This window comes from Panthera tigris, chromosome B4, assembly GCF_018350195.1.
Source record: "Panthera tigris isolate Pti1 chromosome B4, P.tigris_Pti1_mat1.1, whole genome shotgun sequence".
In the NCBI taxonomy this organism is placed as follows: domain Eukaryota; kingdom Metazoa; phylum Chordata; class Mammalia; order Carnivora; family Felidae; genus Panthera; species Panthera tigris.
In genome coordinates, this window is record NC_056666.1 from 26,842,501 (window position 1) to 26,851,312 (window position 8,812).

Below are 8,812 nucleotides of genomic sequence, written 5' to 3' on the forward strand. Positions count from 1 at the left end.
TACAGAGTGGTGGTGATTAAAATCCGTGGGAGAGGGGAAATGCTTAAGGAAGAAAGCTGGGAGTGAAACCCTGAGCGGAGCCCTGTGTTGTGCCGTGATAGAAAGGTTGAGTGCTGGAGGAGCTGCCAAAGGAGACAGAGAAAGAACAACTGGCGGGGAAGAAGGGAACCATTGGAGGGTTCGCTGGAAGCATGGGAAGATCCTCTGGGTCCACCACACACACAATTCAGACATCCAGATGGAACTCTCGGGGCTGGAGTTCAGCCACGGAGAGAGAACAGCCTCAGGAGTAGACAAACATTGAAAAAAAAAAATGGCGGGAGGACAGAGTCCCCCACCAGGTGTGTGTCCCAAAAGCGTCATACTGGTCACAAAGGCTGGGGCACAAGAAGAAGGTTCAAATGATGCAGAAAAATACAAAGAACGAGAGAGAGAGAAAAAAAAAAGAGGTTGTGACCAACTAGAAACTCACTCAACTTCTGAGCGTTTCGACACCCAACTTCATAGGTGAAAAACTGTGGTAGCCAACGGGTTTATAAGAAACGGTTTGATGCACAGAAACTAATTTGTGTGTGAGTTCTTTGGCTCTTTGTCATTCATTTGGTCAGAGTGATGCAAATTCTCACATTGCTTTACCCTTGCCACTGACGTGTGTCATTTCTGGAGAGTTCCTCCCACCAGTGGGTGGCCTGGCATAAGTTTTGTCAGAGCCTCCGGTTCTGCCCCCCGTGTGCCTTATCACACTCGGTGACTGAGGTCTTTCCAACTGCTGAAACCACTTCCTAAGGCTGAGAAATGACATGTTTTTCTACTCAGGTAAAAACATAAACACAAGCCCTCTTGAAAGGGTAACCGAATAATATTATGCCCCATTGGAATACCTACTTGAAAGGTGTGAAAATAATAAGCTCTTTGTTGAAAAAGTCTGATCAACTGCTGTTTTTTCCACACACTGTCTTAATAAAACAACATCAAAAAACCTGATTGGAAGGTATGATAATATTTTCCTTTAGGAAAAAAAAAAAAATCAGCACAGCTCAGTGCGCACAAACTTCTGCTCTCTGGAAGGACTGTAGGGATATATTCTGCATATTGTCTTGATTGTCGTGGATCGTAAATGAAGAGTAAATGCCTCAGGGGAAGGCTGCTTCATACTAACTCGTATGCTAACTCGTAGAAGTAAAAATAGGGTATCAGAAAAATCAGAGAACAGTGGTTTTGACCACATTGGCCACAATTTCTATGGTCGTGTGCTGCAATTCAAAGGAAATGCTTCCTTCTTTTCTTTTTCCTTCCCAAAACAATGCTTGTTAAATAACGCTTTGGGGAAAAAAAAGAAAGCAATATATATTGTTCTCTTCTCATCGATTTCTTGGCTTCTTCATTTGCATTTCATTATTTCCATGGCTTGAAAATGTAGGCTGAGGGAATGGGTGAATCACATCCAAAGTTCAGCTCCCTGGAAAGAACTGTGTGTTTTGATCACAGTTCTTGGTGGCAAACGATGAAAAGTGATTCCGGTAAATTTATGCAAAACTGATTGGAAACATAGCGAATGGCTCTCGGCATCAGAAAACAGCTAGCAGCCAAAGGAGGCCAGGCAGCTGAGCAAACCACAGGGTCAGGCTGCTTAGAATTCTGCCATTGGCCTTTGCTACCAGATCCTGGTCACTTTCCACCTTTGACTGGCCATCCTCCTGCCACTCAACCGCATGCTGCCACTCTAGTAATCTCCAACTGCCCTGAGTCTCCGCTTCAACCCCTCAAGATCCCAAGTTTCAGGTAAGAACATCCACTTGTGCTAACCTTGCTAATGAGATCATACCCTGGACTCCAGGAAGAGAGGCTATAGAATATTCTCTTCCATTTTGGATTTTGTAGTTTTGGATTCTAATTGTTCCTCAACACCAGAAAGGGTTTTCCAACGTTGGGCGACCAAAAAATGACGTGATCACCATAACATGTTTCAAAGTTTTCTGACTATGATTCCTAAGAAGAAACACATTTATAGCACACATCAGCACTCACACACACACTCATACCCATGCATATAAATGAAAGTTTCATATGACATTTATCATTCTTTATCAGACCACCACCTTATGACCTTTGGGTGATACACAAAAAACACAGGGGGTGTCATCCACATGAACTAAAATACAAATGACATTCTTAAAATGTGCAGTGCACGACCTACAAAACCGTACCTAGCTGCCTTATCTACAGTGCACCTTATTGTCTTTTTTTAATTTAAATTTTTGCAAATACGAATCGCAAACCACTAAATGGACTTCATAACTCACGCAATGAACTGAATTGTGTCCCCCACCACCACCACCAGAATTCAGATGTCGAAGCCCTAACCCCCAATGTGACTGTATTCAGACATAGGGTACTTGGGTGGTAATTAAGGTTAAATGAGGTCATCAGAGTGGGGCCTGAATTCAATAGGACTGGTGGCCTTACAAGAAGAAGAGATCTCTCCCCCACCTCTCACCCAACAGACACACACATAGGAAAGGCCATGTGACCATACAGCTAGAAGGTGAGAAGGCACACTTCTGCAAGTCAGGAAGAAAACTCTCACCAGCTACCAACCCCTGCCGGCACCCTGACCTCACCTCCAACCTCCAAAACAGTGAGAAAATAAATTTCTGCTGTTTAAACCAGCCCGTCTATGGTATTTTGCTACAGTTGCCCTGGCCGACTAAGACAACCCCGCAGTATGAAAAACACGACATTACGCAGTACTTAGGGCAATGTATCAGAAACACGCAGGCTCCCTTAGCAGTCCATTTCTAGCTTCAAAGACTCCTTGATAAGTCCAGGCTGCAGTTGTTCCAGAAGAAAGCCTTCCTATTCTGCACTCCCATGTCCCTTTTCTCTCCCTCTGGGTCTTTTCTTCCATTTGGTTCCCATTTGACCCCTTCGTTAACTCTCTATATGCGCAAATTACACAGATCTTCCTTCTTTCCTTGTTTGCTTATTTCTTTTCCTTCTTCCTTTCTTTTCTTTACTCCCTCCTCCTCCTTTGCTTCCTTTGATGAACAGATCCTTTAAGATCTCAACACTTCCTTAAGCTACAATATCTGTTGGGAGCACTTTCATGAACTCACTCAATGGATTTCACGTGCATAAGGATCACTACTGGACACCTGGCTTTGAAAGCTTTGTCAAACTTCTCGTCATTAGCATTCTCTTATCATTACGAGCAGAATTATAGCTTCTACCAATAAAGACTAGAAAGGCCAACTTTTTTTTCCCATCTTGAAAGCAAGCCTGGTCGCACCCACCGTATCGAATCAAATCTAACGTGGTCTCAATTAGAACATAGCCAAGACTGGTCTCTATCAAAGGCAATAACAAATTAAGGGAAACTACCCTAAAAATTGTGTTATCTCCCCGGACTCTGTTCGTGCTTGTCTTATTTCAACTCCTTTCAGCACTCAGTATTGGCTTGCATTCCAGAAAGAAGGTGTTTTCAATTGTCTCCTTCATTCAGTCTCTCCCTTGATGGCTTCTACGCCTTAAGATGTTAAAAGGGTGGCGAATGATCTCACCTTGACATGTACTGTGTCTCAGTTACTTTGTATGCATCATCTCGCCTGACCTTCACATGCATGGGGTAAATACTCTTAACATCACCTTTTCAGGTAAGGACCTGGGGAGTCAGACCATTCGGGTTCACACTGGTGTAAGTTACGGATCCGTGTTTGTCCGATTCCAAAGTTCACAATCCTTTGCTGTATACAACATTGTCTTCCGATTGTATGATTTTATTCAGATTCAACCAGAGTACTGTCTTTCAAAAAGTCTGTATTTGGACATCGGAGTGTCTGAGGTGGGGACACCACACCTTACTTGATCTTAGCCAAAAGGCTGAGAAGCAAACGCCTACTTCTCTTCCAGAGCTCACAAGTCCAAGTTCTGATGGTGGATACTGCACGCAACACCCTTGGATGACAGGGTTTGTCCCCTAAGAATCTCTCCAGCCAAATGGGCTTCCCTTGAAGATTCTATTAAATTTTTTAAGAAAAACTCACCAGGCTGAAGGCTTTGTGGTTTTCCTATCACTGATCCAATTACATTTCTTATATCTCACTTTCAAAAATATCTATAATTTGAATCCATCCGGCCTCATCCTCCCATTGTAAACTATGACATAAGAGGCTTCTCTTCAGTGTCTTTTGGACCATGTTGCTTACAAATAGGACAGAACCAGTCAGAAAAACCTAAGCCTTCATTCTGGTTTTGACTCCTGGCAGCTGATGGTCTTTTAGACCATCTTGGAAGATTGTCCCAGCAGCTCTGAATTAACAGAATTCTACTAAATCCTTCCTAAGGTCTCTTTTTTGCTTTGAAAGTCAGTGATCTTTTCCCCCTTATTTGCTTTTCAAGGGTTTTGTAGCCTTAGACTTTTTTCAAAATGGTGCTAAAGCGTTCTCTTTAGTTCTGAATCCCGATATTAGTCCTGACTAGCTAATTCTAAATGCAGCAGTTTAGAATCAACACCGTTTTTCAGACTAGGAAAACTCATTTCTCCAAAGACTTAGATGCCAATGCTATCAGGTTTCTAGATGGGCAGGGAAAGAAAGAAAAGGCGTGGGAAGGAAGTGGTGAGGGCAAGTTACCGGTAGTATACTCAACAAGGTAAACAGTGGTCAGTGAAGTCCAGGGGAATTTCTCTCTCGGGCCCTGCAAACAGGACAGCACGCTAGAGTGATTCCCCTAGACACCTCTTCCAGAAGTGTCCCCGGTGCCCTCCACTGAGACCCGGCTGTGGGCCTTGACTGACCAACTGGTTCCCATCAAGTGGCCGGGGGAGCGGCTCTCACTCTTTCTCCCCTACTCTCCTTTTGAAATGGAATTTCAGCTTTGCGAGCAGTAAGGCTTTGAACGAAATTTGGTACAAATCCAGAAGCTCGTGTACTTACAAACCTGCAACTTCATAAAAATGCAAACAGATCAGTCGTCCAGAGCAACAGGGCATCGATGTGCTTGCAAGTCTTGGCGTAGCAGAGCCACTCAGATTTCAGCTGCTTCAGGGACCTTTTTATGTGCTTGGCTAATCAAACAAACTATTTCCAAGGTACACCCAAGCTCAATATTTAACATTTTAGGGAAACTTGAAGACAGACCAGTGAGGAAGACGAAGACAGGGGAAATCCACAGAACTCTGGGCAGCGGCATGGACCCAGCAGAGTCCTGGACCCCGATGGAAGCCTAGAGTTGCCTAGAATCCTATAGGTGCCCGGTGGAGATCTGAGACCCCTCCCCCCAACACCTCCTTCAGCGTGGACCGAACTTGCAGAAGCGTGGGGATACGGTTGCCAACCTAGTGTGCTGCGAAGGGCTTGAGAAGGATAATTATTCCTCTGTCCTTCCTGCAGGACAGTCTTCCTTACAATGCCTGCAATTTTGCTACCTGTCATTTGTTCTCCTTCGTCAAGCATTGCCCTCTCTCCAATTTTCATTCGAATTATAAATACTCTCGGAAAATAGATCACACTCACTCCCTGGTACTTTACTATGAATAAGTCTACCACGTGGTACCAAAAAGCAGGGAAGGCTGTGGGGACACAGATCAGATAGAAGGGGCAGGCGGTGTCTCACTAGGAGCAAGCCTTCTGCCCACATCACAGATTTGCCCGGAACCAGCCCCATCCCTATGCCGCACACTTTACTCCCACTGCGAAGGAAAGCCTGAGATCGTGGGTGTGTTTTCTTGAATCATTAAAGCATCTCCCAAAGATGGCCTCGATTTGGAAGCAATCTGGCAAAGGAAAGACACCAAGTAGAAAAACAGAGGAGCATCTCGCGTGGTACCTGTGGCCTCACGGGCGTTCAGTGACTACATGCTCCTTCCTTCTTTCTCTGGTGCTTCAGTGTCTCTGCTGTATTAATTCCTTCTCACAGAGTTAGATTCCTTCTGAGTGTAGCTTTCATGTCAGAAATGACCAGAAATTCCAAATAAGGCTCATAAGAAATTGATCTTTGGGAAGGAACCGTCGCCATGAAAATCAGGAACTCACACCTGTTCAACGTAGGCTTGGCTGCTTCCAGCTTCCAGTTTCACTGGAGGTGGGAGTGAAAGCCAGCAAAACAAGGAGGTCAAAACATTCTCGAGTCACGGGGAAGGCACTGCGATGGAGCTCGCTCCTCTCTACGTTATTTATTCCTGCAGATATCTCTATTGCCCTTCCATTTATAAGCGCTCTCACCATACAAGGCTGATTACATAACTCAATGTGATCCTAGCTCCTCGGCTTTCCATAGTAGTTGGTACATTTAAAGGAAACAGATCTTTCTTGTTTCCTTTCATGCATGTGGAATGGAGATCCCATCTTCACTAACCCCGCGAAGGTCTTCTCCAACTGATTCATTCCAATTCCCGTGACCGAATGCATGACCACGCTCAGTCTTTCCCGTCTCACATCTCCATCCCTGCAGCCTGTGCCTCTAGCCTTCACAGTGCATTTACAGCCCTCTTTCCTCTTTCACCATTTCTTGGCAGTTAATTTTTTTTAGGCCCTTGCTTGATTTTTCTGTTCTCTCTTTTCCCCGCTTTCATGCCACTTCCTGTGTTTCTACTCCTTACCCTTGCTTTTCTCCCTTAGTACGGAGACATTCATTTCTTAATGAATTCCCAGAACACACAGTAGTACATTCAGGGGAAACAGAAATGAAAGGCGCAGCCTTCCTCTAAGGGACTCACAGTTCAGGGTAACGGATGGGTGGACCACTCTTTGTCACACAGCACAAAGAACACAAGCCACAGAGGAGAGACAGAAGGTGGCAGGGACCCTTCCTAGAGAAGTTGACGCTTGAGCGGTTTCCTAAGAACCCAAATGCGTGGCGGTTAACCAGGCAGAGGAGGGGCTGGCGGGTGGGAAGGACATTCAGCGCAGAGAAATGAGTCTTGGTCAAGGCAGGACACAAGAGAAAGCATGCACAGAGCTGGTTGCCATGAGTCTCGCTGGAATGGGAAGGGCACGAGGGGGAGGGTGTTAGGAAACAAGCCTGGAGAAGTGCCAAGGCAAGGTCATTGTGCACTACGTGCAGGGTTAAGGAATTTTAATTTTATGTGGAAAGGATGGAGAGCCGTCATGCTTAAGTACAGAGAGGCTCGCTGAGAAGGACCATGGCCGGCAAGGCCTGCCAGGAGTCCCCAGGCGGGAGGAGGGAAGCAGAGGGGAGTCTGATACAGGTTCAAAGGCGGCAGTGCAGGGGTGGGTGACACAAGTCAGACACAGAAGATACAGCATTTGTGGGAGGAGTTGTGGCCAAGGAGAAAAGAAGAAAAGTTCCCTTCTGATCCATCCGTGACTCACACACGATGATCCGGGTGGGGGTGAACAGAGCTTGGAAGGGAGTCTGGGCTGGAGGGACCCAGTTAGGTCTCCGAGATGGGGTGGTGGCAGGTGGGTGCAGAGAAGGTAAACCAAGGGCTCTTCTCCCCAGAGCTGGCGGCCCTCTGTGACCTGGCCCCCACCCACCCTAACTCCCCCGAGCAGGACCGCCTCAGGAGCCGCTGCCACTTCTCACCAGCCCAGGGTGGCCAACAGTACCAGGCCCTGACGCGCCCCAACTCACCCAGCACATGTTTGCCACCAGGAGCGTGATGGCCGCCTATGACCCCGGCCCCCTGGCTGCCGCCTGACCGTGGCCTTTGTGGCAGGGGCCACATGGCCGTGAGGGAGGTAGATGAGCAGATGCTTAACGTCCAAAACGGGAACAGCAGCTATTTTGCTGAGTGAGTCCCCAGTAAAGTGAAAACAACTGTCTGTGACATCCTGCCCCTGGGGGCTAAAAATGTCCCCCACCTTCATGAGCAATAGCGCGGGCATCCAGGAGCCGTTCCCGTGCATCTGGAGCACTGGCACGTGGGCAGGGGCGTGGACCACATGGACTTCCCGAGGCCAAGAGCCGCACGGGCCTCTGGTGGCCGAGTCCCAGTAGGACAGGACTCCCCGCGGAGGAGGGAGAGCGTGCGGAGGGGGCCGGGGAGGAGGTGGCCTGGAGCCTCCTGGTACCCGGTAAAGCACGGAAGCCAGGCAAAGGCTCCGTCACTCACAACCTGTTCCTGACGGCCACGTGACACGTGTGGACACTCGCTCCCCTTCCCTCTGGGCCTCACACGCTGGACAGATCCACCATGCAAGCATCTGCTTAGCGAAAACAAAACAAAACAACACGTCAAACACACCAAGCTCTGTCCCACCCGAGGCCCCGCTGATCGCTATTCCGTCCGCCTGGAAAATTCTCCGGCTTGCCACCTACTTCGTTCTTCTGGTCTTTGCAGAGAGGACTTCCCCGCCCTTCCTGACAAGATAGGGGTAGCTGTTATTCTCGGTGCCAGCCCCCTGCCTGTTTCCTTCCTCGTACTCAGGACGATATGCGGTTTAGTCACTGACTGACTTCTCGGTTTTCTCTCCCTCATTTCGCTTCATGCGGGCAGGGATCCGCTCTGTCTTGCTCACCAGTGTATCCCTGCGCCTAGCACAGCGCCTGGCACACTGCAGGCCTCAACTGCCATCTGCCAAAGAAACGAACGAATAATGAACCCAAAGTCTCCACGAAAGAGGACTGCCGTCGCGAGGCCCCCGCTGGAAACAATGACAAACTGACATGAAGGGAAATTTAACGAAGTCACCGCTTTTCAAGACGTGGAAAGAGGGTAGAGAAACCAAACGGTGTAGTGCAGTCTGTCGGGGGAGGAGAAGTGGGTGCTCCATTACCGTCTGAAGGCCCAAGGGACGCGGAGGAAGTGGTCACCAGAGCCTGGAGAGAGAGCAAGCTAGGAGAAAAGGGC